The following is a 27,844-nucleotide window of genomic DNA, read 5'->3' on the forward strand; positions in this document are numbered from 1 at the left end:
CAAAATTTCCTTTAATGGGCCTGTAATGGCACCCCACTCCAGTACTCTTGCCTGGAAAATCCCATGGATGGAGGAGCCTGGTGGGCTGCAGTCCATGGGGTCACTAAGAGTCGGACACGACTGAGCGACTTCACTTTCACTTTTCACTTTCATGCATTGGAGAAGGAAATGGCAACCCACTCCAGTATTCTTGCCTGGAGAATCCCAGGGACAGGGGAGCCTGGTGAGCTGCCGTCTATGGGGTTGCCCAGAGTCGGACACGACTGAAGCGACTTAGCAGCAGCAGCATGGAAAAAATACTAAATTGAAGTTTGAAATTGATTTATGAAAGTCAAAATCCTGTTCAGTTCAGTTCAGTCACTCAGTTGTGTCCAACTCTTTGCGAACCCATGAATTGCAGCATGCCAGGCCTCTCTGTCCATCACCAACTATCAGAGTTGACCCAAACCCACATCCATCGAGTTGGTGATGCCATCCAGCCATCTCATCCTCTGTTGTCCCCTTCTCCTCCTGCCCCTAATCCCTCCCAGCATCAGAGTCTTTTCCAATGAGTCAACTCTTTGCATCAGGTGGCCAAAGTATTGGAGTTTCAGCTTTAGCATCAGTGTTGCCAAGGAACACCCAGGGCTGATCTCCATTAGAATGGACTGGTTGGATCTCCTTACAGTCCATGGGACTCTCAAGAGTCTTCAACACCACAGTTCAAAAGTATCAATTCTTTGTCGCTCAGCTTTCTTCACAGTCAAACTCTCACATCCATACATGACTACTGGAAAAACCATAGCCTTGACTAGGCGGACCTTTGTTGGCAAAGTAATTTCTCTGCTTTTGAATATGCTATCTAGGTTGGTCATAAATTTCCTTCCAAGAAGTAAGCATCTTTTAATTTCATGGCTGCAGTCACCATTTGCAGTGATTTTGGAGCCGCAAAAAATAAAATCTGACAATGTTTCCACTGTTTCCCCATCTATTTCCCATGAAGTGATGGGACCAGATGCAATGATCTTCGTTTTCTGAATGTTGAGCTCTAAGCCAACTTTTTCACTGTTCTGAATGTTGAGCTATAAGCCAACTTTTTCACTCTTCTCTTTCACTTTTATTAAGAAGCTTTTTAGGTCCTCTTCACTTTCTGTCATAAGGTGGTGTCATCTGCATATCTGCGGTTATTGATATTTCTCCCGGCAATCTTGATTCCAGCTTGTGCTTCTTCTGGCCCACCGTTTCTCATGATGTACTCTACATATAAGTTAAATAAGCAGGGTGACAATATACAGCGTTAACATACTCCTTTTCCTATTTGGAACCAGTCTGCTGTTCCATGTCCAGTTCTAACTGTTGCTTCCTGACCTGCATACAGGTTTCTCAAGAGGCAGGTCAGGTGATCTGGTATTCCCATCTCTTTCAGAATTTTCCACAGTTTATTGTGATCCACAGCCAAAGGCTTTGGCATAGTCAATAAAGCAGAAACAGATGTTTTTCTGGAACTCTCCTGCTTTTTCCATGATCCATTGGATGTTGGCAATTTGATCTCTGGTTCCTCTGCCTTTTCTAAAACCAGCTTGAACATCTGGAAGTTCACGGTTCACGTACTGCTGAAGCCTGGCTTGGAGAATTTTGAGCATTGCTTTACTAGCGTGTGAGATGAGTGCAACTGTGCGGTAGTTTGAGCATTCTTTGGCATTGCCTTTCTTTGGGATTGGAATGAAAACTGACCTTTCCCAGTCCTGTGGCCACTGCTGAGTTTTCCAAATTTGCTGGTATATTGAGTGCAGCACTTTCATAGCATCATCTTTCAGGATTTGAAATAGCTCAACTGGAATTCCATCACCTCCACTAGCTTTGTTCGTAGTGATGCTTTCTAAGGCCCCCTTGACTTCACATTCCAGGATGTCTGGCTCTAGGTCAGTGATCACACCATCGTGATTATCTGAGTCAGGAAGATCGTTTTTGTATAGTTCTTCTGTGTATTCTTGCCACCTCTTCTTAATATCTTCTGCTTCTGTTAGGTCCATACCATTTCTGTCCTTTATCGAGCCCATCTTTGCATGAAATACTCCCTTGGTATTTCTAATTTTCTTGAAGAGATCTCTAGTCTTTCCCATTCTGTTGTTTTCCTCTATTTCTTTGCATTTATCGCTGAGGAAGGTTTTCTTATCTCTCCTTGCTATTCTTTGGAACTCTGCATTCAGATGCTTATATCTTTCCTTTTCTCCTTTGCTTTTTGCTTCTCTTCTTTTCACAGCTATTTGTAAGGCCTCCCCAGACAGCCATTTTGCTTTTTTGCATTTCTTTTCCATGGGGATGGTCTTGATCCCTGTCTCCTGTAGAATGTCACGAACCTCCGTCCTTTGTTCATCAGGCCCTCTGTCTATCAGATCTAGTCCCTTAAATCTATTTCTCACTTCCACTGTATAATCATAAAGGATTTGATTTAGGTCATACCTGAATGGTCTAGTAGTTTTCCCTACTTTCTTCAATTTCAGTCTGAATTTGGCAATAAGGAGTTCATGGTCTGAGCCACAGTCAGCTCCCGGTCTTGTTTTTGCTGACTGTATAGAGCTTCTCCATCTTTGGCTGCAAAGAATATAATCAGTATGATTTCAGTGTTGACCATCTGGTGATGTCCATGTGTAGAGTCTTCTCTTGTGTTGTTGGAAGATGGTGTTTTCTATGACCAGTGCGTTCCCTTGGCAAAACTCTATTAGCCTTTGCCCTGCTTCATTCTGTATTCTAAGGCCAAATTTGCCTGTTACTCTAGGTGTTTCTTGACTTCCTACTTTTGCATTCCAGTCCCCTATCTTGAAAAGGACATCTTTTTGGCGTGTTAGTTCTAAAAGGTCTTATAGGTCTGCATAGAACCATTCAGCTTCAGCTTCTTCAGCGTTACTGGTTGGGGCATAGACTTGGATTACTGTGATATTGAATGGTTTGCCTTGGAAACGAACAGAGATCATTCTGTCGTTTTTAAGATTGCATCCAAGTACTGCATTTCAGACTCTTTTGTTGGCCATGATGGCTACTCCATTTCTTCTAAGGGATTCCTGCCCACAGTAGTAGATGTAATGGGCATCTGAGTTAAATTCACCCATTCCAGTCTATTTTAGTTCTCTGATTCCTAGAATGTTGATGTTCACTCTTGCCCTCTCCTGTTTGACCACTTCCAATTTGCCTTGATTCGTGGACCTAACATTCCAGGTTCCTATGCAATATTGCTCTTTACAGCATCGGACCTTGCTTCCATCATGTCACATCCACAACTGGGTATTGTTTTTGCTTTGGCTCCATCCCTTCATTCTTTCTGGAGTTATTTCTCCACTGATCTCCAGTAGCATATTGGGCACCTACCGACCTGGGAAGTTCCTCTTTCAGTATCCTATCATTTTGCCTTTTCATACTGTTCATGGGGTTCTCAAGGCAAGAATAGTGAAATGGTTTGCCATTCCCTTCTCCAGTGGACCACATTCTGTCAGACCTCTCCACCATGACATGTCCATCTTGGGTGGCCCCATAGGGCATGGCTTAGTTTCATTGAGTTAGACAAGACTGCGGTCTGTGTGATTAGATTCTGATTAGATTGGCTAGTTTTCTGTGATTATGGTTTCAGTGTGTCTGCCCTCTGATGCCCTCTCACAACGCCTACCATCTTACTTGGGTTTCTCTTACCTCGGACGTGGGGTATCGCTTCATGGCTGCTCCAGCAAAGCACAGAAGTGCAGTGGCTGTGATGGACCATGCAGAAGTGTGGCTGAGAGGAGGTACCCCTCGCCCGAGGTCAGGGGCGGCGGCCGAGAGGAGCTACCTCACGTCCAAGGAGCGGTGGCTGCACGGGCACAGGAGGGCTGAGAGGAGCTACTCCATGTTCAAGGTCAGGAGGGGCAGCCGTGAAGAGATACCCCTCGTCCAAGGTAAAATCCTGTTCAGAGAATCCTAATTATACATGTTGGCCAGACAGGACATCATCAATTATTACATCTGTAGTCGAGCCACAGTAGTCTTTCTTATTTTATCTTATGGCCATATGGAGAAACAGTTATTGTTTTAGCAGAATTCCTCTGTCAAGAGAGCCCATCTTAACTGGAACATTGAAATGACTTGATTAGGTCCACTGGAGGGAAAGAAGTCCTCAGACCTGAGTGTTAAGCCAGTGATCAGATTTCATATTAGAGGAGGGAGAAGGCAGAGCAAGGGAACAGAGGTTGCTTGGAACTGGAGGCAAGAAAAGGTGGGGTTGGCAGAAGACATTTGAAGGAAAACATGGACCTACAGCATGTTTTCAAAGAATTTAGTGTGTTGTAGGTTGGATGGCTACTTGTTATCCCCAGTTTTCAGCAAAACTGTGCCTTCTCCATGTATGATTGGATTTCATGGGGAAACCAATAAAGGAGGTGAGACTGGTGTCAAGGTTGATTTGGAATTAAAAGTGGGCCAGCCAGTGTAGATGGGGAGAGAGTGCTCAGGTCTGAATCATGTGTCCCTTCACAGCATGGCCGACAACCACCCATGTGCCTTCCACTTCGCTCAGTCCGCGTGACCCTACCTGGGCACTTACTGCCTTACTCACCATCTCCCCTTCCTAGGGTAACTCCCAGCCCCTGTGCATGGCATGAAGCATCACCAAATAGCGAGTGTTGGCAGAGCTCTCTTACTCCCTGGAGTTGTAGTTCATGTACAAGACACCCTTAGAGGCCAGCCCTTGGATCACTTGGGATTTGGGCCAGCTTGCTGCAAAGCAACCACTAAACGGATCCCCTGAGAACGCATGGAAGGTTCCTCACCACTGCTGTTCCCTGGGGACTGAGCAGCTACTCATTCTCCAGTGTGGGACAGTTTCAGAGCTGGGAGCCTACAGTTCCTCAGAGGAGCTGCGGCACTCGGGCTGTCCTCCAAGGCCCAGAAGATGCCAGGAGGGGGTTTTGTTAGATAATCCACTGGGGATCCTACATCCTCCAGGATGCCCTTGCAATCCAAGCCAACTTAACTCCCCCAGACACTGCAGAAAGAGCTCAGAACTCCTGAAGTGCCCATAAATGAAAACAACGAGTCTTCCCTGGAGATGCTTTGGGCCAAATCCAGCTTTGTTCACAGTGGTCTCTCTAGTGACAGTAGCTTCTTAGGTTTTCTCTAGTCCTGAACTGTTCAGTGAACCAGAACTCCCTTGGGGTCACGTGATATCCAGAGCTCTAATGTCTGCAGTGGGTAACAAAATCTGGCTCCAAGAGTGTTCTGGCATAGCAGTAATGATGCGTGTGTGTGTGTGTGTGTGTGTTCATGCACACACACAGGTATGTACTTATGCCTGTTAGGCAGGTAGGATTGAATTCAGATTTCGTGGGCCTGAAACTTAGATGATTTTGAGTCTTTCAGAAAAAAGGAGGAGTTCAAAATTAGGCACAAAAATTCAAATATGTTTTTACAATGAGAAAAAAGATTACAAACGTTAACAAGTTAGCAAACAGTGAAAGCATCTCATAATGTAGAAAAATAACATAACTAACTCCCTGACACAGCTCTGTGATTTTTTTCTTACGTATTTTAGCTGTAATTTCTTTGATCAGCTTTTCAAATGACTATGAGTTTGTAATTCTTTTCTGAAGCAGGGATTGAAAGCCTTTCCTCTGTCTAGCATGATTGATTACATTTTTTAAAAAATATTGACAGGTTAGAAATTGATTTTCAGCTTCCTATTTCATTTTCAAGTTGAAATGACATTTACTGCCAAAACTGTCATGTAAATTTTTAGGATCTGTTGTCAAGTTTAGAAAACCTATCACATTTCTTTCATGTGTAAGCTCTCAGATTTTAGGGCATTTCAAGTTCTTTATACAGTGACTAATCTGAAACATTCTTTGAACTGATGACACTCATTTGTCACTGATGTCCTTATTTACTGCTACATTGAGATTTTTGTGTTAATCATTGTCAATATTAATATTTCTAGTCAAATTGGCATGAAATTTAATTTTCTTCAAATATGCCTATATGATTCACTTCTTTTCCTTAACTGGATTAGCTAACTTTTGATACAAGAGTCTGCTCGTCACTTCTATTCAAAATGTATTTCTTCCTTTTCATGTATTATTGATTTTGTTATGATCTAAAAGAATCTTTCAATTATAATTTATTTCTCCCAATCAGTATAATTTCTATTGATTTCAAATATATATCATATGTGTATTTCTACTGAGTTCATATATATCACATTTATTTATCTATGTTTCCTTAATTATATAGTAAAATGACATATGTGAAATATATATTTATATATAATGAAATACATATATAGCATGTTAAAATGTTTCACATATTTGAAAATATATCATACAAAATATATCTTATATATTTTCACTTTATAATGAGTTTACAATTGTGTCTACTGGACTGTCAATCTATTCCTGATGGGAAAGAACTTCCATTTTGCTTAGAGTTATTGAGAACTAAATCCTCTACTTATAAGGAAGGTTAGGGTTAGGATTCCACGGACTACCCTCTGGCTTTCTGTACTTCAAGCCTTCTTTCTCCTCCACTACTCCTTACTTCTGGTGCTTCTACATGTGACAGCATGCATTAATATTTTTTGCCTCTGGCCCTCAATGTCATGATTTTCAGGGAGTCCTCCCAGGAGATGGTAGAAGTATCCTTAAAAGCCATTTCTACATCAGGATGGCTTGTAATAACTTAAATATGAAATACAGATATATCCCACTAAAACCAAACTCTCTCTAATTCAACTCGACCTTCATCAGATTTCAAAAATGCCATGGCCATCTCTAAGGCCACCCCATATAAGAAAGGAAAGTCATAGTGGAAAGACACATTCTTGCGTGGAAGATATATTACTTTTGCAAATTTTATAAAATATACGACCTTGTGAACATATTACCTTGAAAGGGGCCATATATGCCGTGGACCCTTAAACTTCCTTGCCTCAGGAGGCAAGAGTAGGTAACCAGACAATGCACGGTACTAGCGCTTTCTCTAGCTCATGACTGAATCCACCTATGTTTTTGCATCCACATATTTTTTAGTTCACACTCATCCATGCCTTATCTCTTTCACTCATAGTTCCAATATTTCCGATTGAAACAGCTATGCTACAACCATAGTTTAAAGCTACCTATAATAAACAGGTCACAAAGAATTGGACATGACTGAGTGACTGAACTGATTATAAACAGAAACAATTTTTTAGCAAAGAGCTAATTTTCCCAAATGAAGCAAGAGTTTGACTTTTAAGCTGACAAAGAATTTTTATCTGACGACTTCGATAAAGCTACTATTTTGCCAGGAATACAGGAGACCATAAAGGAAATAAAATTACTTGTACAATACCACAATAATAAAAGTTTCTGCTTGTTATGAAAACAAGAGTTCGAGTATAAAAGAAGCCACCAGAAAATTGTTTGAAAAGGCTTTATTCTTCTGAATAACATCGCTTGCCAATTTGAATAAGATTAGCTTTTCTTTTTAAATCTCATCTAGAAAGCTTTAGAAAATGAATCTAAATTTATTAATCATTTCTGTATCTTTGATCAGTGGCCCAAAAAATCTTAATAAAGAGTCTACTGACATTAGTTGATCCATCACAAGAATAACTATTCTTTGTGTAGATTCATACTGGGAAAAAGTAAACCTGTGTCCTCCCGGTTCTTGATGAATTCTTTCTGGTCTGTGTGTGTGTGTGTGTGTGTGTGCACACATGCACGCATGCGTGCATCTGTGTGTCTTTCTTTCACACGTAACCCAACGAAACACTTCCTTTTCCAAATATTATGATCATCATTATATCTTGCACCAGGGGAATTTTAAGCTTTCTAAAAATAATTTCAATTCTATGGAGTCAGAGTGTTTTTAGTTACGGCTGCACAAACAATGGGGTTTCACATTAGTTCCATTTTGAAATACTCTAAAAGACTCAGAACGTGATGGAAACATGAGAAATGCTTTGGATATTAGGTTAACTAAACCTGATTAAACTCAACTTCTTCAATAGTCAAAGGATAAAATCCTACTGTTAATGACTGATCTTAGGGGCTTGCTAGGAGCCTCTTTCCTTTCCCTCTTCAACCTCTCTTTGCCTTGAGTCTTTTATTCTGCACTATAACATAAGCCAGGCCTGGCTCCAGCCCCTTGATTAACCCTTTTTCAACCAGTCATCATGAAAAATCCTAAATCTGGGAGTAAGGAGCTAGGTAGGCTCTAGGCAAAAGGTCTGCCTAAGGCAAGTTTACTTTCTTCCCAAGTCACCTGCTTCTGATTTTGCATTTTTGTATAACTGAATTAAAATATCTTTTCTTGTATATATATATATATATATGTGTGTGTGTGTATATATATATATATATATATAGTGAGAGATATAAATGATTTCCCTTATTACCATTTTGAACCATGCAAAATTAACTTTTACAATTTGATTCATGTCTCTTATACATACTAGTTTATGAAGACTAGCTACTGAATTCTAATAATTACACAATTCTAATGAAAAGCTTGGTGGTAAAAATTATTCATGGACACTGCTTAAGGAAAGTGCAATCCACTGCTTACTGTTGATATTCATGGACTCCAAATTAAGCATGTGTGTTGTGACTGATTGCTGCCCTCTCTGTCCAATTCTCAGGAATCTGTAATAGTAAACATCTGTTTTTTCATGCACAGATCTATGGGTCAGTTCTAGCTTGGTTGGATTCCCCTGGGGTTAGGAGGGCTTGGCTCCAAGCTGCAGGTTGTTTTTTTGGTCTTCTCCATATGTTTCTTCATTCTTCTTGGGCCAGCAGCTACTCGAGGCACATTTTTCTCATGGTGAATCATAGGAGCCTAAGAGGTCAAACCCAATCAGTTATGTGCCCTTAAAGCTGTAAAGCTCCAATCAAGTTTGCAATCTTTCTACTGATTGTTGTTGTTTAGTCACTAAGTCCTGTCCGACTCTTTGCAACCCTATGGACTGTAGCCCGCCAAGCTCCTCTATCCATGGAATTCTCCAGGCAAGAGTACTGGAGTGGGTTGCCATTTCCTTCACTGGCTAAGCTCAGAGTCAAGGGGCAGGGATGCAGACTTTGCCTCCACTATTGCAATACTAGGTCACAGGGCAGAGGACGAGAGGGAAGAGTTAATAAATAAGAGAGAGAAGTTAAGCCTATGAATAGCCATACTTTGGACCATTATACAGCCATCAAAAACAGCTATGAAGAGCTGCAATAATCTAGGGAAATGTTTTGGCTTTCCTAGTCAGTGAAAAAAAGCAACATATGTAAAAATATGTAGATGTGAACCCAATAGTATAAAAAATCTATATGAATCAAAGATGTAAAGGAAATCATTAAGGCAGCTGATTATGGGAGGTGACTGTTTTCTTCTATTTTTCTATAGTTCCCGGTTGTCTATAATAACATATATTTTTCTCTAATAACAGTAAGTTTAAAAAACATTGCTAAAAACAAGAAGAGATCTAGAGTTTGGGCCCAGAATAGGAGTAGCTGATTCCATCATTAGTTTTTTGTCTTGTGTTTTGGGGGTAATTTTTCATCTCTGTACTTGTTTTTCATCTTCTTCTTAGGGAACAATATAATTAGCTTGATCATTTCAAATATCCAGTTTCTTTCCTGTTCCATCTGGCTTTGGATCATTTCAAAAGTTAAATGGGGCACTTTTCATGATTGGAAAGATACACAGCAGGGTCTGTAAGCTTAAGAATGCAAGAAGATGACAACTGAAGGTAAAATAACACAATTTGTCTGAAGACCTGATAAGTGCAAGGGAGATATTTATAGGTATTAGCCAATTATCCTTACATTATTTTTATGTTTTAAGTATTTATCTTTTTCTTGAGTCCCTATGAATAATGGTACTGATTGTGAACCTGACCTTTTTAGAAAAATGCTGCAGTTCTTTAATTATATTTTAGAGACACAATATCATTTGAATAGGCATTTCAATATTATTTAAACATATTGTAATATTACCAGGACTCAAAGTCTTGGAATGATGCAAACTTTCCTGACATTACTCATCACAGTGTAGGCAGGTTGAATATGGGCATGTTTTTAGCTCCTTTTGGTAAATTAAATTGAATTGTATTTTTCTATGAGCTTGGATTTCTAGAGCATCACTATTTTCTGAAATCCAAAGTCTACTTATATTCTTGCTTGAAAATACATCCATACATTCTTTGGTATTGCTTCCTTTAAAAGCTGGAGCCTAATTCTTCTCCCCTTGAGTGTAGGCTGTACCTGGTGACTCACTTCTAGCAAATATAATGACTAAAGTGATGGTGTGTGACTTCCAAGGTTAGGTCATAAAAAGGCATTGCAGTCTCCTCCTTGCTCTTTGTTTAATCACTCATTTTCAAGGAAGCCAGAAGCCAGAAGCCAGAAGCCAAGCCCTATGGAGAGACCCACATGGCAAGGCACAGAGGACTCCTGCCAGCAGCCATGTGAGTGTGCCATTTTGGAAGCACATCCACCAGCCCCATTCAAGCTTTCAGATGAGTGCAGCCCTGCTAATGTCCTAACTACTACCTTACAAGAGAATCTGAGCCAGAATCACCTAGCTAAGCTGCTTTCTATTTCCTAACCCACAGAAACTGTGAGACGATAAACACTTACTGCTTTGAACCGACAACTAGGAACAAGCCAGTTATTTCTGACCAGAGCAGCTGTCCCTCACTGTATAACTGGGGCTCCTGGATTTTTCTGTTGTTATGACGACCATCACTGTATATCACACTAAAATCTGGCAGTGAAATGTACTAGAAGCATACATTTTTCATATTTTTCCAAGTTTATTTTTTTCATGGTTTCATGTAGCAGTCCAACATGAAACACTGATTGGAGCTGAAAAAATCATAAAGACATATTCTCCTACTTTGAGATTGAGAACCAGCTTCTGTGACTGAAATATCAATTCACCATCAAATGGAGTCAATACATTGCCAGCAATCAGACTCAAAGAAGAAGGGAGAGGAATTGCATGCAGTTGTCCTCTGTGGAGCTCACATGCATCAGTCTTCAGATTGCAAACTGCAAGAATGTGGGGAGGTTTCAAATGAGGGGTGACATTTTCCCTCCTGTTCCACAAGGAATAGGTAAATGTTGAAATTCACCTGCTGCTGTCTGTTTAATTCATATGGTAATATTGGGGGCTTCTAGATCCAAGACTGGTTGCCGCTCTCCTCTCTTAGTGTTTTGCACTTGGATGAGATGCATTGTTCTCTTTATCAGAGTTGCTAGCAGTTCAGATCATGGGAGTTAGCCTGTAGCTAATAGTTAAATAAGGAGCACTGTAATTGATTTAAAATAAAACTTTCAGTAACCTAATTCATGAACTCCCAAGGATGCCTCCTGGAAAGAATTTTACATGAAGTGTTCATATCAAGAGAAAGACCCATATCCATATACCTGACACATTTACTTCATGACATTACTCCTTTTTCTCCAGGAAAGGTTATATAACTGGAAATATAACAAATGGAAGTAGGACACAGAAAACACCCTGTTGGTGAGTACCTTGCTGACCTGGTGTGAATTTTTACAAACATTTCTTAGTTGCAAACCTAATAGTTATTTTCCATTATTAATATTATGATAATATTCATTGCCATGACTAGAATGTATTATTAAGAATCTGTAGAGAACTCGGAGATTTGGAGTTTTAAATATGCTTTTTCAATGTTGGAGAGAATTTTCTGGTTGCAACATCCTTACTTTATTATTATTCTTTTTTCACGCAAAGACCATTCCAATGAATGGAACAATATTGTTAGAATACAGCTTGAGAAGGGGGAGGGATGAATTAGGAGTTTGCGATCAACAGATACACACACACACTACTATATATAAGAAAGATCAATAAAGACCTACTGTATACCACAAGCAACTATATTCAATATCATATAATAACCTATAATAGAAAAGAATCTGAAATGAATATATATATATATAAAACTGAATCACTGTGCTATATACCTGAAACTAATACACTGTAAATCAACTATATCTCAGTAAAAATAATAAAATAAAAAGAATACAGCTTGAGAGGAATGAAAGATTTTCTTTTAACAGCTAAACTGTTCTAGGATCAAATTTATGAACTATGGACATAGAAATGAAAATAAATCTTAAATGAATTAAAATGTCCTTGAGTTAGAAAATAAGACAGTATGGAGTAGTGAATGTCATCTGATTTATTTTGCTTCAGTTCAAATACCATAAGCAAACCCCAGCTACTCAGTGGCCTTGTTGAAGAAATATACCAAACTGTGACTACGGATCGCTGAATTAGACCGCAGCAATTGCCAGTTGGTCCACCATAGAGGAAACTGCCAATGTAGTGAATTTCCGGGATGGATCTGCAGTGTAGTCAGAGAAAATTGCCCTATGCCAAGACAACTAGCGTCTGACTTTCCTCTTGAGGTGTCACGTCAATCAAGCTCCAGATTAAACAGGTTCCACTTTCCTACTCAGTCTATTAAACCAGGGACTGTGCTCTTGGTACCAGGGCACCCAGCCGTGATGCCAGATCACAGCGGACTGAGGTTCACGCTGCACTGTGTCTATTAGAACATTTGCATCACAGCCTGAAGTTTCACCTGACAGGGCTGTTTTAGATGCAGAGCAAGTGATAAAAATTAATCCAGGTTAACGGTATGGTTGTAGAAATATTGCTTGAAATAACATACAAACTTTGAATGCTTTCCATTTGACAGCATCTTAGAAAGGAAACATCGACATGATTTGATGGCTAAGGGAAAATAAGGAAATGAAGATTGCATCCAATAATAGTAAAAACTTAGAGAATATTTTTCAAACTTTAAAAAATGTATTCGGGGATTTCCCTGGCCATCCAGTGGTTAAGACTTCACCTTCCCCTGCAAGGAGTGTGAGTTTGATCTCTGGTCAGGGGACTAAGATCCCACATGCCTCATGGCCAAAAAACCAAAACATAAAACAGAAGCAATATTGTAACAAATTCAATGAGGATTTTAGAAATGGTCCACGTCAAAAAAAAAAAATCCTTTAAAAAATGTGGTCAATACAAATGTTTGACTCCTTCCTATACCAGATACTGTGCTAGGTATGGATGCAAAAATAAAGAGAAGTACACCCTAGCCTTGGGCTTCCCAGGAGCTTTAGTGTGGTTAAGAATCCACCTGCCAATGCAGGATAAATGGGTTCAGTCCCTGGGTCAGGAAGATCCCCTGGCATAGGAAATGGCAACCTGCTTCAGTATTCTTGCCTGGAAAATCCCATGGACAGAGAAGCCTGGTGGGCTACAGTCCATAGGGTTGCAAAGAGTCGGACACAACTGAGTGACCGAGCATGCATCTTGGCCTCACAGTGGATTCTAAAGAACTTGGAACCATCAGCATGGCCCAGGTCTCAGGAGCAGGGCAGTCCCTGCCCAGCTGCTGAAAGTTTTACCTGCTGACACCCTTCCTGGCAGCTCAGCACACCTGATTAGCCACATGTCTACACAGAAAATCTACATGACTATGAAACACTTTCTCCCCTTCCCTGTGGCCTCCCAGAATCATCAAGCCAGTGGGCAGCCAGCCATAGAGCAAAGAGAAAATTCAAGGTGAGAAGTGATGAATGTCCCCAAGAGGGAGGGCGTAGTAAAAGCAGGTTATTATTATTTGATGGATCTGGTTTTGTGAGGTTGAAGGCTTGGCATTACAAAGGAAACAGCGTTGAGAGACACAGGGAATTCAGAAGGAAAGTCTGGTATTAGGCTGGGGAAGATTAGAGGCTCAGCTGAGAAGGATGGAACAAGGCCCCCTCTCATCCCTGTGATGGAGAAAGGCCTTTCTTGGGGGAAAGTGTCGCACTGATCCTGCTGAAGTCAAGTTCATGGGACGGTGAGGAGAACAAGTCAAAGCAGGTCACAGCAACCCAAGCATGTTTATCAGTAGAGCGTGTTTATCACTCAACTGCTCCTCTCTACTGAACCTGAACTTGGAACACAAAGGAACTACATGTTCTCTGGGACCAAGTATTCTTCCACAAGAGTCAAGTGGCTGGTTGAATGCGCTATTTCATAGAGAAAATGGACTGGCAGGACCCCCATCCCCCACCCACGCAGAGAAAATATGGAGCAAGGCTATGAATCCCAGGGTCTCTGCAGGAGAAATATGTCCATTTTGGGCTTCCCTGGTGGCTCAGATGGTAAAGAATCTGCCTGCAATTCAGGAGACATGGGTTTCATCCCTGGTTCAGGAAGATTCCCTGGAGAAGGGGATGGCAACCCTCTCCAATATTCTTGCCTGGAGAATTTCATGGACAGAGGAACCTGGCGGGCTATAGTCCATGGGGTTGCAAAGAGTCAGACATGACTGAGCAATAACATACACAGAGTATATGTTTCCATGTTACTTTCTCCATTTGTCCTACCCTCTCCTTCCTCCCCTCCCCACCCCACCCCTGCTGTGTCCATAAGTCTGTTCTTGGTGTTTGAATTTTTAGATTGAATCCCAAGCTTTCTGGCTAGAACCAGTTCTGCAGTTTAGTTCAGGAATGTACTCTGCTTCTTTTTCCATACCCTATCTGTTATGTTGTGCTGTGCTTAGTCACTCAGTCGTGTCTTGGTGACCCAGTGGACTGTAGCCCATCAGGCTTGTCTGTCCATGGGGATTCTCCAGGCAAGAATACTGGAGTGGGTTGCCATGCCCTCCTCTTCTGTCTGCCTGTGAAGTGTAAAGCCCACAGACAACATTCTCCTTACTGGAGTGAAAGACCATCCACTTCCTTGCTGCTCAAAGTATGGTCCTGGGAGCATGCAGCAAATGCATGATTTCATGCCATTCTCTGGACTTGCAGAATCACAAGCTGCATTTTAACAGGATCTCCAGGAATTCCAAGGAGATCAAACCCGTCCATCCTAAAGGAAATCGGTCCTGAATATTCATTGCAAGGACTGATGCTGAAGCGGAAGCTCCAATACTTTGGCCACCTAATGCAAAGAACTGACTCATTGGAAAAGACCCTGATGCTGGGAAAGATTGAAGGTGGGAGAAGGGGATGACAGAGGATGAGATGGTTGGATGGCATCACCCACTCAATGGACATGAGTCTGATTAAGCTCTGGGAGTTGGTGATGGACAGGGAAGCCTGGCATGCTGCAGTCCATGGGGTTGAAAAGAGTCAGACACGACTGAGTGACTAAACTGAACCAGGGATTCATGTGCACAGTAGAATCTGAGGTGCAGTGATCTAATTCAGTGCTTCTCAAAGGGGAAAGGGCAGCAGAATCACCCAAGGTGGGGTGGGGTGACCTATTAGACTGTAGATTGCAGCCGACCCCCACTGCCTGATCTTCTCCCTTCCCCCTCCCATCCAAGGAGATTTGATTGAGTAGATCTGAGTTAGGGCCCAAGAATTTGCGTTTTTGGTAGGTTCCCAGGTGATGAGCACGCTCTGAGAAGTCCCACTTTAATTCACACCCCTCATTTCCTAGGGAACCAGATCCTCCTGGGTTCAGCTTTCTGCTCTGATGCTCACCAGCTGTATGACGCTGGGCCTTCTCCTGACTTCTCAGAGCCCAAGTTTCTTTCCACGTTACACCGAGTGACACCAGCAGCCTCAGCATCCCCTGCGAGCTTGTGAGAGATGCAGGGCCTGGTGTATCGGAATCTGCCTTTTCACAAGACCCTCAGGTAGGAATTATATGCGTTGAAGTCTCAGATGACTTCTAGATGCATGTGGGTCCTCCTTTCCCAGTTCCAGCCAAGGATACTGAAGCTCAGGGAACAGGGTTCAGGCATTGGAAGCAGGATCCTCTAAATCTCTCTCCAGCATTCCCACTCTCCACTTGCAGCCTCACACTGAGGGTCTGAGTCCCCACCTCAGGCTGGACACACGCCATGAATCCCTGTACAGTACTGGGAGTCACTAAGTACAGAAAAGATGTACTCTTGTGACTGTCTCCTAACCTGAAGTTCACTCAGAAACAGATAACGTTTTCTATACCTTCCTGCTTATGGACTTTGTGATTGCTTTTTTTGGGGGGTGGTGGGGAGATATTCACATTGAGGTTCTACTTGAATCCTCATGGGCTGGAGAAGAGTAGGAAAGAGAGGGGCTGGAAGCAAAGGCTACGCAGGGGACACAGATTCCAACAGGGAGAAAAAGGAGGCTCTGGTTTCCCCAGGCTGCCAAGCAGAATGGCTCCCTCCCAGGCAGAGCTGGTTTCTGTCAGAACAAATGGTCCAGCTGAGCTCCCACCACAGAAGCCAGCCCCCTCAATGTTCTGACGTGTGATTCCCTGGGAACAAAGTACTGTTTGGGAATCATTACCATTTGGAGCTATTTTATTGTGCGAACCAAATAAAAATGGATCCTTCCTGAACATTCTAATGAACAGAACAATACAGAAGTGACTTCAGCAGAGTTAGGAAGACAGCATGGCTTTTTTTGCATATGTATGACTAATGACATCTGAACGATAGTCTGGCAGGAAATATAAAATAAGCAGATTTATCTGATAATGAATAAAATTGTGAGAATTCTGCCATCCCTCCTGAAGGGGCCCTTGTGTTTAAGGGTAATTTTGTCATCAAATCTGCTCTTCAGTGCTTCTTTACTGGGATTGAAGGAGCTTACTTTCATTTCATTAGACATCATACACCAGGATCACTTTTTCTTTCCTTGAAGATGAGGGAGGCTGAACTATGCGCATAAACAAGCCATTGTTCCAAATTCTGTGGCTGCGAGATTTATGCTACCCATTAGAGTGGGAATCAATACAGCAATATTCACTTTATAGCTGGAAGAAGTTCAGGGATGGGAAGTAATTTATCCAAGGTCATAGCTAGTCCAGGGGACTAGCTTAAAATTTAGATCTCCTGTCTGCAGCCTCTTGTTATAAAACATGGACATAAAAGTGATGAGTTTCAGGAGGAAGGTTCAGGAGGGAGGGGACATATGTATACCTATGACTGAATCATGTTGGTGTATGGCAGAAACCAAGATAATGTGGTAGAGCAATTATCCTTCAATTAAAAATAAAGAAACCTTTACAAAATGATGAGTTTCAAAACAGAGCTAGATTTTAAACTTTGAGTCTTGATTTCCTTACTTAGCTATATATTTTCCTCCTTGGCCCTTAAGCACTGACATCTCCTGGATATGGTGCCAGGGTTATGTCCATGGAAACAGAAGTAACTTGAGGGGAAATGGATTTCAGTTAGACCTTAATCAAAAGCTCATTTGTGAGAATTTGGCCTCCAGGTGGAGACTGGGCAGAGCCCCTTAGGATAAATCCACAACTCAACATATCTAGTGAATAAGAACTCTTACAACTGTGCTTCCTCGCTCACCAATTCCCAGATACACTTCAAAACTCAGTAAGCTGGGGAAATCAAACTGATGGCCTCTAAGGAGAAGAGGGTAGAGATTGGGGCTGGGAAGAAAGGGGTAAGGGGGATCTTTCTAGAGTGAAAATAATGACCAGTTTCACAGGATTTAGGTGGTGCGGTATACATTTGTCAAGACTTATGAAATGGTACATTGAAGATCTGTCTGTTTTGTTATACATGAACTTTACCGAACATAAAGGCCTATATGTATAATAGAACAAACTCCCCAGGAAAATATTTGGGACAGTGATAGGGTTAAGAGCTGGAAGTGTTAGAGTGGCATTTTTTTGATCAGTTCTGTCATCATCTTCACCAATGACAAAATACAAACATCTTTGACCACTTCTGTAGAGGGGAGCCAGTGGAAGGTCTCAGAAGCTGAAATGGCTGAAAGTGGAGAGTGTAGGTCCTGGCGCCATGGCCAGCACTGCCAGGAAACCAAATCTTTGCCCCTGAACTAAGCAGGCTTCCGTTAGCAGTCAATCCTTCTACAAAAACAATCAGTAGGGCTGTGAGTGTGTGTGTATGGTGTGTGGGTGGGAGGTAGGGAGCGGTGAAGACTTGGGTACAGCTCTGTCATAAATGCCCTGGAGGACCCCTATGCAGGGTGCTGGGAGCTGGACATCTGGGGGTCTCTGCTCTCCTCCCCTGAGTAAACCCCCAGAGACAGGGGTCCCAAAACTGACAGCTGGGAGGAGAGGCCTGGCTTCCAGATAAAACCTATTCTATCATAGGTTTGGGAAAAATTATAAAAGCACATGGATAAAGAATACATTTTAAAATTATATGGTTTGGAAGACTCTACCCTCTAGTTCCCACTTTGTTCAGTTCAGTCACTCAGTCGTGTCTAACTCTTAGCAACCCCATGGACTGCAGCATGCCAGGCTTCCTTGTCCATCACCAACTCCCAGAGCTTGCTCAAACTCATGTCCATTGAGTCAGTGAGGCCATCCAACCATCTCATCCTCTGTCATCCCCTGAGTTATCACTTAATTTCCCCAATTTATGAGCATGGTTTGCTTCTTTTATTTTATCAAGAAATATTTCAAGCATAGAAAATATAGAGGCTAATATAACAAAGAGCAGTCCATCCATGGGCCAGTCTTGTCAGAGATATATATATATATATATATATATATATATATATATATTTTAAGATTTATATTTATTTTTGGTTGTGCTGGGTCTTTGTTGCTGCATGCCATGGGTTTTCTCTAGTTGTGGTGCACAGGCTTCTCATTGCAGTGGCTTCTCTTGTTTTGAAGTACAGGCTCTAGGCTTATGGGATTCAGTACTTGTGGCACGTGGGCTTAGTTGCCATGAGGCATGTAGAATCTTCCCAGCAGGGATTGAACTCATGTCCCCTGCATTGGCGGATGGATTCTTAACCACTGGACCACCAGGGAAGCCCAGGTTACTTTTTTTTTCAATATCAAAAATGTATTTTATGATTAGTACTTAAATTATTAGTAACCAAATAAATGAGTTGTCCTTCTATTGACATTTATCCTTTGACATCTTCCCTCACCTTTATGTTATGCATACTATGAAACAGGCATTGGTACATGATAACTGTCACTTAAAATAACTGTAATAAACAAGTAACGTGTTAACATATTTTTATGAAAATAGCTATTTTCTAAAATAAAAAAACTTATTATACATATGGGGAGGGAGGTGGGAGGGGTTTCAGGATGGGGAACATGTGTACACCCGTGGCGGATTCATGTTGATGTGTGGCAGAACCAATACAATATTGTAAAGTAAAAGAAAAATAATAATAATGATAAATAAATAAATAATAAAAAGAAAGAAAAAAAAAACTTATTAAGAAGAAAGGCATTAAATACATCTTTGTAGTCTGCCTTAATAGAGGCAGCTGGATTCTCATATTTGCTTTTGTATTTAATACACTGTGAAAGTGTTTTGGTTGAAAAATATGAAAAAAACCCTCAGTTTCCCACAGATATGTAGTTGGAAATGGGAGGAGTATATTAATAGCTTTTTTAGATAGTTGTGGATATTCTTCAGTACCATGGCCAAGTTGGGAAATGTTGTAATTTTTTTAAATTGAAGCATATTTGATTTACAATATTGTATTAGTTTCAAGATTAGTTTATCCCTCCCCCCTTCCCCTTTGGTAATCTTAAGCTTGTTATGTCCATGGGTCTATTTCTGTTTTGTACATAAGTTCATTTGTATCATTTTTAGTCCATATATAAGTGATGTTATATATTTGTCTTTCTCTGGTTTACTTCACTTAGTCTGATAATCTCTAGGTCCATCCATGTTGCTGCAAATGGCATTATTTCATTCTTTTTTATGGCTGAGTAGTATTCCATTGTAAAACCATATCAAATGTGGTAGTTTCTTAAAGAAAAGATGCATTATGAGATTTAAAACCATAATAATTAACTTTTCATACTTGGTTACATTAAAATTCATTTGTTTATCTGACATTTTGAATGAATATTTTAACCATGCATGATTTTCTAGCATCATATATTGGTCAGGGAAATACTGGTTTGTTGAGTTAGGCAGATCTTCCTTATATAATTTAATAAAACACACCCATTAATAGTACCGCTGATCTCATCAGAGACACCTATAAGTTTTGTGAAGCTGTTAAGCCCATGGGAACAGATTCAGATTTTCTAAAATTTTAATCGTCACTTGAAAACTGAAATTGTATTACTGGCAACAAAAACTGTCAACTGTTTTCCTTAAAGTGATAGACTCATTTTGTTCATTTGTAAGAAAACGTCTGCCTCATTCCTAAGTCTCCAAAATCATTGATTGTCAGTCACCATTCAAGTTAAAATGGCATTACATGAAAACAGCAGCTAGCTTAACTGGCAACTCAAGTACTGACACCTCAGTCGCTGAGTGTGTTTCCTTGAGACAATATATGAACACTGGTATGCAGAAATGTTATAGACACACTTCTCATTTCATCACACAGAATTTAAGATGTATATGCAAGAGTTGAAATGTAAAAGTAATAAAAAGTAAATTAAAGGTAATAATTAAAAGTAATAATTCTTACCAGCATTTGTTTTTCCTTCAAGTGCACAGTGGTGAAGAACACAATCACCAGTTTGGTGCTATCACCTTGATTCATGATCGGGTGCCTGCAAGTTGACTTCCCATCACCCTGTAACACTAGTGCAAATATCCACACAGTGAAAAAGACAAATACTGTCTTTGAAATATTATGAGAATAGTTTTGACTTCATGGAACCCTTGAAAGTGTTGGGGACTGCTGGGTTTCTGGGGACCACCCTTTGAGATCCACTGATGTAAGTCTCTCAATAGCATTTTTTCTTCTTTAGGTAAATTGAGTGTCAGAATTTTACATATTTAGCATTACAGGTGAATTTTTTACCTTCTTTCATTCAGAAATTACATGTGTGTATACACTATAATGTGCTGGCAATACAGTGATAAAGCAAAAACAAAGTTCTTGCCCTCTTAGAATTTCTATTCTGAGTGAGACAAGCTATGATTCAATAATCAGATAAACTGTAAATGTATAATTGTAACAAGTACAATGAGAATCATAGTAGGAAAAGTTCATTTAGCCTGTGAGTAGGAGGTTAAGATATTGTGTTTCTGAGAATGTGATGTTTGACTTAAAACCTCAAAGGTCAATTGGTGTGAGCAGATGAAGGAGATAGCGGTGGGGAACATTCTGGGCAGAGAGACCAGGATGTGCAAAGATCCTGAGATGGGAAGGAGCTTGGCATGCTTGAGAAATGGGGACTAACTCTAAAGAGATGTGAGGATGATGGGAGATAATGCCAGATTGAAAAGTATATAAAGTGGAATATAGAGTATTCTCTGCTACCATTTTGATTTTTATGCAGAGAACAAAGTGGTGTCATTGAAGCCTTTCTAGAAAGGTGGCTTCATCAAGTCGGCAGTGTAAAAAGATCACCTCGGCAGCATTGAGAATCAATGGATGCTGTTGAGGGATTAGGGACATGAAATGCAGGGGGTCATTTAGAAGGCCGATTTTGTAATTTAGGAGAGAAAGAAAGAGAATGGGAGAATTGTGCTAAGGCGCTATCATGGGAAGGTAGTGATACGGATTCAATGGAAGGGCGGGCATGGGTAGGAGAGAAAGGGGCCTCATAGATAACACTATGATCTTCTGGCTTGCCCAGCTGGATGGATGATGGTGCCCTGGGATAACCATTCTTATTTAACTCCAGCTATCTAGGAACAGTAAAGTAATGCTCAAAATTCTCCAAGCCAGGCTTCAGCAATATGTGAACCGTGAACTTCCTGATGTTCAAGCTGGTTTTAGAAAAGGCAGAGGAACCAGAGATCAAATTGCCAACATCCGCTGGATCATAGAAAAAGCAAGAGAGTTCCAGAAAAACATCTATTTCTGCTTATTGACTATGCCAAAGCATTTGACTGTGTGGATCACAATAAACTGTGGAAAATTCTTCAAGAGATGGGAATACCAGACCAACTGATCTGCGTCTTGAGAAGTTTGTATGCAGGTCAGGAAGCAACAGTTAGAACTGGACATGGAACAACAGACTGATTCCAAATAGGAAAAGGAGTTCGTCAAGGCTGTATATTGTCACCCTGTTTATTTAACTTCTATGCAGAGTACATCATGAGAAATGCTGGACTGGAAGAAACACAAGCTGGAATCAAGATTTCCGGGAGAAATATCAATAACCTCAGATATTCAGATGACACCACCCTTATGGCAGAAAGTGAAGAGGAACTCAAAAGCCTCTTGATGAAAGTGAAAGAGGAGAGTGAAAAAGTTGGCTTAAAGCTCAACATTCAGAAAACGAAGATCATGGCATCCGGTCCCACCACTTCATGGGAAATAGATGGGGAAACAGTGGAAACAGTGTCAGACTTTGTTTTTCTGGGCTCCAAAATCACTACAGATGGTGACTGCAGCCATGAAATTAAAAGACACTTACTCCTTGGAAGGAAAGTTATGACCAACCTAGATAGCATATTAAAAAGCAGAGACATTACTTTGCCAACAAAGTTTCGTCTAGTCAAGGCTACGGTTTTTCCTGTGGTCATGTATGGATGTGAGAGTTGGACTGTGAAGAAGGCTGAGCACCAAAGAATTGATGCTTTTGAACTGTGGTGTTGGAGAAGACTCTTGAGAGTCCCTTGGACTGCAAGGAGATCCAACCAGTCCATTCTGAAGGAGATCAGCCCTGGGATTTCTTTGGAGGGAATGATGCTAAAGCTGAAACTCCAGTACTTTGGCCACCTCATGCGAAGAGTTGACTCATTGGAAAAGACTCTGATGCTGGGAGGGCTTGGGGGCAGGAGGAGAAGGGGACGACAGAGGATGAGATGGCTGGATGGCATCACTGACTCAATGGACGTGAGTCTCAGTGAACTCCGGGAGTTGGTGATGGACAGGGAGGCCTGGCATGCTGCGATTCATGGGGTCGCAAAGAGTCGGACATGACTGAGCGACTGATCTGATCTGATCTGATCTAGGAACAGAAACTGGATTAAAAAAAAAAGAAAGAAAGAAAATAGGAAAAAACCAAAATGGATCGGCACCCAAGGCCAGGAGTGGAAGAGAGACTCAAATTGTTAGGAGAGGGATTTGAATTTATTAACTTAATTATATCAGTTTTCTCCTAAAAATGAACTATTTTAAGAGAGGGAATTCCCTGGTGGTCCAGTAGTTAGAACCCTGCCCTTTCACTACTGAGGGCCTGGGTTTGATCTGTAGTCAGGGAATTAAGATCCCACAAGCCATGTAGCTTGACCAAAAAAAGAGATTATTTAGAGATTTCTTAGAATATTAAGTGCAGTTTGCTTTTATATGTCTATTTTTAGCAGCCAAAGAGTTTGCTGTGGTGCTTGGTCTTCTCTACAGAAGACAAGGCATCAAGACACAGTCACTAAAGTAGAGAACTTGGAGATATTCTGAGCACAGGTTGATGATCTCCACCCACCCACGCACCCCCCAGGGCAGTCTGCACATCTAGAGCAGCACCGTGTCCCAAGCTCTCTTCCATCCATCTTAGGTCCACAGAGATGACCTGACTTCATGATCACACAGCGTGATAGGTCTTGTCACTGCTTCCACTTTATACACAGGGAAGCTTAGAAATGTAGATGTTTGCCAAGAATCACATCACTCCCAAGCATTAAAATGAAGACTTCCAAACTATTTTTTTTCAACTTTATGAAGGTATAATTGACAAATAAATTTGTAATATGTTTAGCCACATGATTTTTTCTTTTTTTTAACACTATTTTTTCTTAAAGCAACTGAGTGATATTTCTAATGCAGAAGTTTCCAGGTTTGGGGGAGTCACAGACCCCTATGAGATTCTACTGAAAACTATTAATCTTCTCCCTAGCAAAGTTCACATTTGCACACACAGAGAATTGATACCCCGTTTCCAGAGGTTTTCAGTTCTCTTGAAGCCTATCCAGAAACTGCCAAAGACCATTTGAAGCCCAGTGTTGAAAAGGCTTATTCCAGGGTGTTTCAAAGCCACATTGATGTTGTTTTCATGTCTGGTCCCTGCTGCTAGGTCACTTCAGTTGTATCCGGCTCTTTGCGACCCTGTGGACTGAGCCCACCGGGCTCCTCTGTCCATGGAATTCTTCAGGCAAGAATACTGCAGTTGGTTGCCATTTTCTTCTCCAGGGGATGTTCCCGACCCAAGGATCAAACCCATGTTTCCTGGGGCTTCTGGATTGCGGCAAATTCTTTATCCCTGAGCTACCAGGGAAGCCCTAATTATAATATCAGAGTCTGGTCCCTGATAGATTTTTTTTTAATAATCATAAAAAAAAATCAACCTCTTTAGATTTCCAGATTAAAAATTGGTTATTCTTCATCAAATTACCATCTAACCTAGCAATTTCACTCCTAGGTATATGCCTAAAAGAATTGAGAACAGGTATTCAAACAAAAATGTGTACATACATGTTCATAGCAGCTCTATCACAATAGCTGGGAAAACAGTGCAAATGTCCTGAGGAAATGTAACTGAGCAATGGATAAAGAAAATGTGGTAAATCCATATAATTGAATATTACTTGGTAAGTAAAAAGGACTGGGGTCCTGATACATGCTATGACATGAATGAACCTTGGAGAGATTATATCAAATCAAAAAGCTAGATTAAAAAAGGCTGCATATTCTGTTATTGTATTTACATGAATTTACATGAAATTCCAGTATAAGTCAGTCCACAGACAGGCATAGAGTAAGTGAGTGACTGTCTGGGTCTGGGGAAGAGGGAAGGGGGCAGCTGCCTAATGGGTGCAGATTTCTTTTGTGGTGATGAAAATGCTCTGAAATTAGAGGTGATAGCTATACAACCTTGTAAATGTACCGAAAACCATAAACCATACACTTTAAAGTGGTTAAAATGGTGACTTTATGTTGGGTGAATTTTACCTCAATTAAAAAAAAATGACTCTCAAGAAACCAGTAGCTTTTCAGCTCTGCCTTCTTAGTACCTTCCTCTCCTGTGCTGGGCTAGTTAGAGAGGCATGGGTTCCTTTACCCTGTTCTCAGGCGTGGCTTTTGCATCCACAGGCTGAATCCTGGCAGCCTTCTCCAGGGGTCCCCAAGGCCACCTAGGGGTTTGGCAAAGAATATGGCCATCTCTCTGCAGAGATCTTGTGCATCTGCCCTACAGCCCGCATTTGTATTGTCTTGCTGGTGTTAAAAAGACAGTAACATGTGGCTTTTTTACGCCTTTAAACCTGAAATGCCATTCTTTGTATTTTATCTTTTTTGCCTATTCCCTAGTTCTCTGGATCAGAGATTTCTGTCTGGCTGACTACAGCAGTGGTTCTCCAAGGGAGGGGGTAGGGAGAAGGGGGGTGGGTTGTTGTGACCCCCCAGGAGACATGTGGCAATATCTGGAGGCACTTCAGTTGTCATGATTTGGGTGGTGCTACTGGCATCTAGTGTGTTCAGATGTCAGTAGCGCTAAGATAGAGAAACCCAGGATGATAGTATCATTGATATCATATCATTGAAAATGCCAATAACTACGTATTGTGGGCATTCTCTTGGAGACAGTTCCTGTTCTCTTGATCTCTGTGGCTTGTGACACCAAACAGTAAAACAGCCCCAAGGAGAGGATGCTAGAACTCTGTAGGGAAATCAAGGACCTCAGCCTTGCAACCTGGTGAGCCCACGAAGACTGTATCCCATAAGGTCCTGGAGCTATAAAATAGAAGTTAGTCCTTCCACGTCCAGGACCATGGCATATACATGTGGTCTGCCTGGCAGAGATGAGCAGGTAAAGAATTAGAAGGCTATTTACAGCATAAGAACAACAGGATCTATAAAGGAAGGAAATTAAGCACATTTAAATTTTTCTTTACCATTTCAGATTTTTTTCTAACAATTGTATCATCAGTAACTTCATCCTGAACCAAGGTTTATTTATTGATTTGTATTAACCTTTCTTCTTGCAAGGGAGACACTGGCTATATGGATCAGCTTCATTTTCTTTAATGCTGGTCCAACAAATGTTAAAACAGCCATGATCCTGAATGAAAGTCAGATCCTTCAAAAGCCTTGCCACAGTCTCTCCTGAAGTGAGCAAACACATGCTATTAATATATTAAAAAGCAGCAGATTCTTAAATGTTCTTTTTATCCTTCAGAGAGAGCACATGTTCAGAACACCTTTACCTATACTTGCACACATTACCTTGGAAAACACCTTGGGGGAAACCCTCAGTAATTATTTACTTGCTGGAAGGTTTACTCCCGGAAAAAAACAAGCTTTGGCCAGTGCCTAGCTGCAGGAACATGTCACAGTGAGGAGACAGCATCTGAACATGTCATTTGGTGATCTGGCGGTCATAAACGGAAGGGGCTCATTATAGATGCTCTATAAGGAATTTGCCAAATGTGTCTGTACCTGCCCCTGCAGTGGGAAACTTCCCAGCAGTACTTATCCAGAATAAATGAAAAAATCATGTCTGAAAATGGGAGTATTTGATTATGTGGACTCATGCTGAAAATGCCACAAAGTGAAATTCACATCTTCATTCATCTAGGGGTTTGCCCAACCACTTCTGATAACAGTGTATCCTTCTGTGAAGCCACTGAAGCCAGCACTTCATAGGTTTGTGATGAAACACTATTACTACAATAGAAAGTGACATATTTGGAAGATATTAGCAAATACACATGAGGGTGTGTGTGGAGTTTCTCAGCTTGGAAATGGACCGTGTCCCAAATGGTTGCCTGGAAATATCTGTTTCAAACCACTCTGAGTTAGAAAATATGTGGTTCTCCTAGAAAATGCTTGCCTTACAGTCTTGACCTAACAGATGGCATCTGAACAGGGGAGGAAGGAGAAGTGATGTTGGAATCACATCCTCCTCAAAACAAAACAAAAACTATGTCCTGACACTTTTTTTGGAAGGCTTTTTACAGAGCATGAAAAATTCCCTGTATTTCCCCTGTTTATTTTTTAACAACTCACCCAGTTTTCCCGTGGTTAACATCTTCATGACTGTAGCATATTTGGCAAAATGAAGACACTGACACTGATGCATTGTAGTTAACCAAACCCCAGACTTTATTTGGGTTTCACCAGTTTTTCCACTAATGTCTTTTTTCTGTTCTAGGATCGCAGCTAAGACACTGCATGTAGTCATCATTTCTCCTAGTCTTCCTTCTTGCCTGTTGATAATCCTCCTCTCTTCTTTTTTGACTGAAATGGTGAAGTTCAAAATGGGCTCTTAAGAAGCCTTCCTAAACATACCAGAACCAACTTTTCAGTTGTGTCTATTGCAGGGGAGGATGAAAAGACTTATTCTACCTTTCTAGATTCTACAGTTGGGGCCTTGGAAATAAAACTGACAAAAGACAGACTAACAAGAGAAAAAATTAATACATCAGAGTGTATAAATGTGGGAGAAACTCAGTAACGAGTGACTCAATGCAGGGGCTAGAACTTGGGGCTTATATAGCATCTTAACAAAGAACAATAAATATGTCAAAAAGTGATAAGACAAAAAGCAGAGGGGTATAGGCTTTTATGGGTGGCAAACAATGGGAAGGTAAATATTGAGGGGGGAAACTAATAGAAGATAACAGTTATTTAGTAAAATTTGTGATGTAGATTCCTCTCAATGATGTCTCTGGGCTCATAAGAGTCTAGAGTTGTCTGCAATGATTAAGAAGCTAAGAATTGTCCTTCTCTTCCTGGTATGAGACAGGGAGACACTTTTTTCAAGAGGAACTTTATGTCCCACTTTTACGCAAATAGTGGGGAAGGCAGAAAAATTTTTTTTGATATCTGCTATTTCTCACTTTTCAGCCCAAATAAGTCTTAAGGGGTGGGGGTTAAAAAAAAAAAGAAGAACAAATAAGTTTTAAGCCAAAGTGACAATTTCGGGATGGTATACTCTAATCCCCTACGCTATAGCTCAATCAAACCAACCAACAAACAAAACCCAACCAAAAAATTTTGGAAAATTGAAAAATTAACTAAAA

General features: G+C 40.9%; 1 long non-coding RNA gene across 5 annotated transcripts in view; it reads left to right on the forward strand.

Moving 5' to 3' along the window:
* Positions 1 to 27,844, forward strand: part of LOC129639264 (uncharacterized) — a 139,517-nt gene that overhangs the window by 105,135 nt on the left and 6,538 nt on the right. Inside the window, exon 3 of one of the 5 annotated variants that reach the window (XR_008708315.1) lies at positions 11,437 to 11,496. The exons of the other annotated variants lie outside the window; for them this stretch is intronic. This is a non-coding gene — a long non-coding RNA (uncharacterized LOC129639264). The remainder of the gene's footprint in view (positions 1 to 11,436; positions 11,497 to 27,844) is intronic. 5 annotated transcript variants of the gene reach the window in all.

This window comes from Bubalus kerabau, chromosome X (genome assembly GCF_029407905.1).
Source record: "Bubalus kerabau isolate K-KA32 ecotype Philippines breed swamp buffalo chromosome X, PCC_UOA_SB_1v2, whole genome shotgun sequence".
NCBI classification, from domain to species: Eukaryota; Metazoa; Chordata; class Mammalia; order Artiodactyla; family Bovidae; genus Bubalus; species Bubalus kerabau.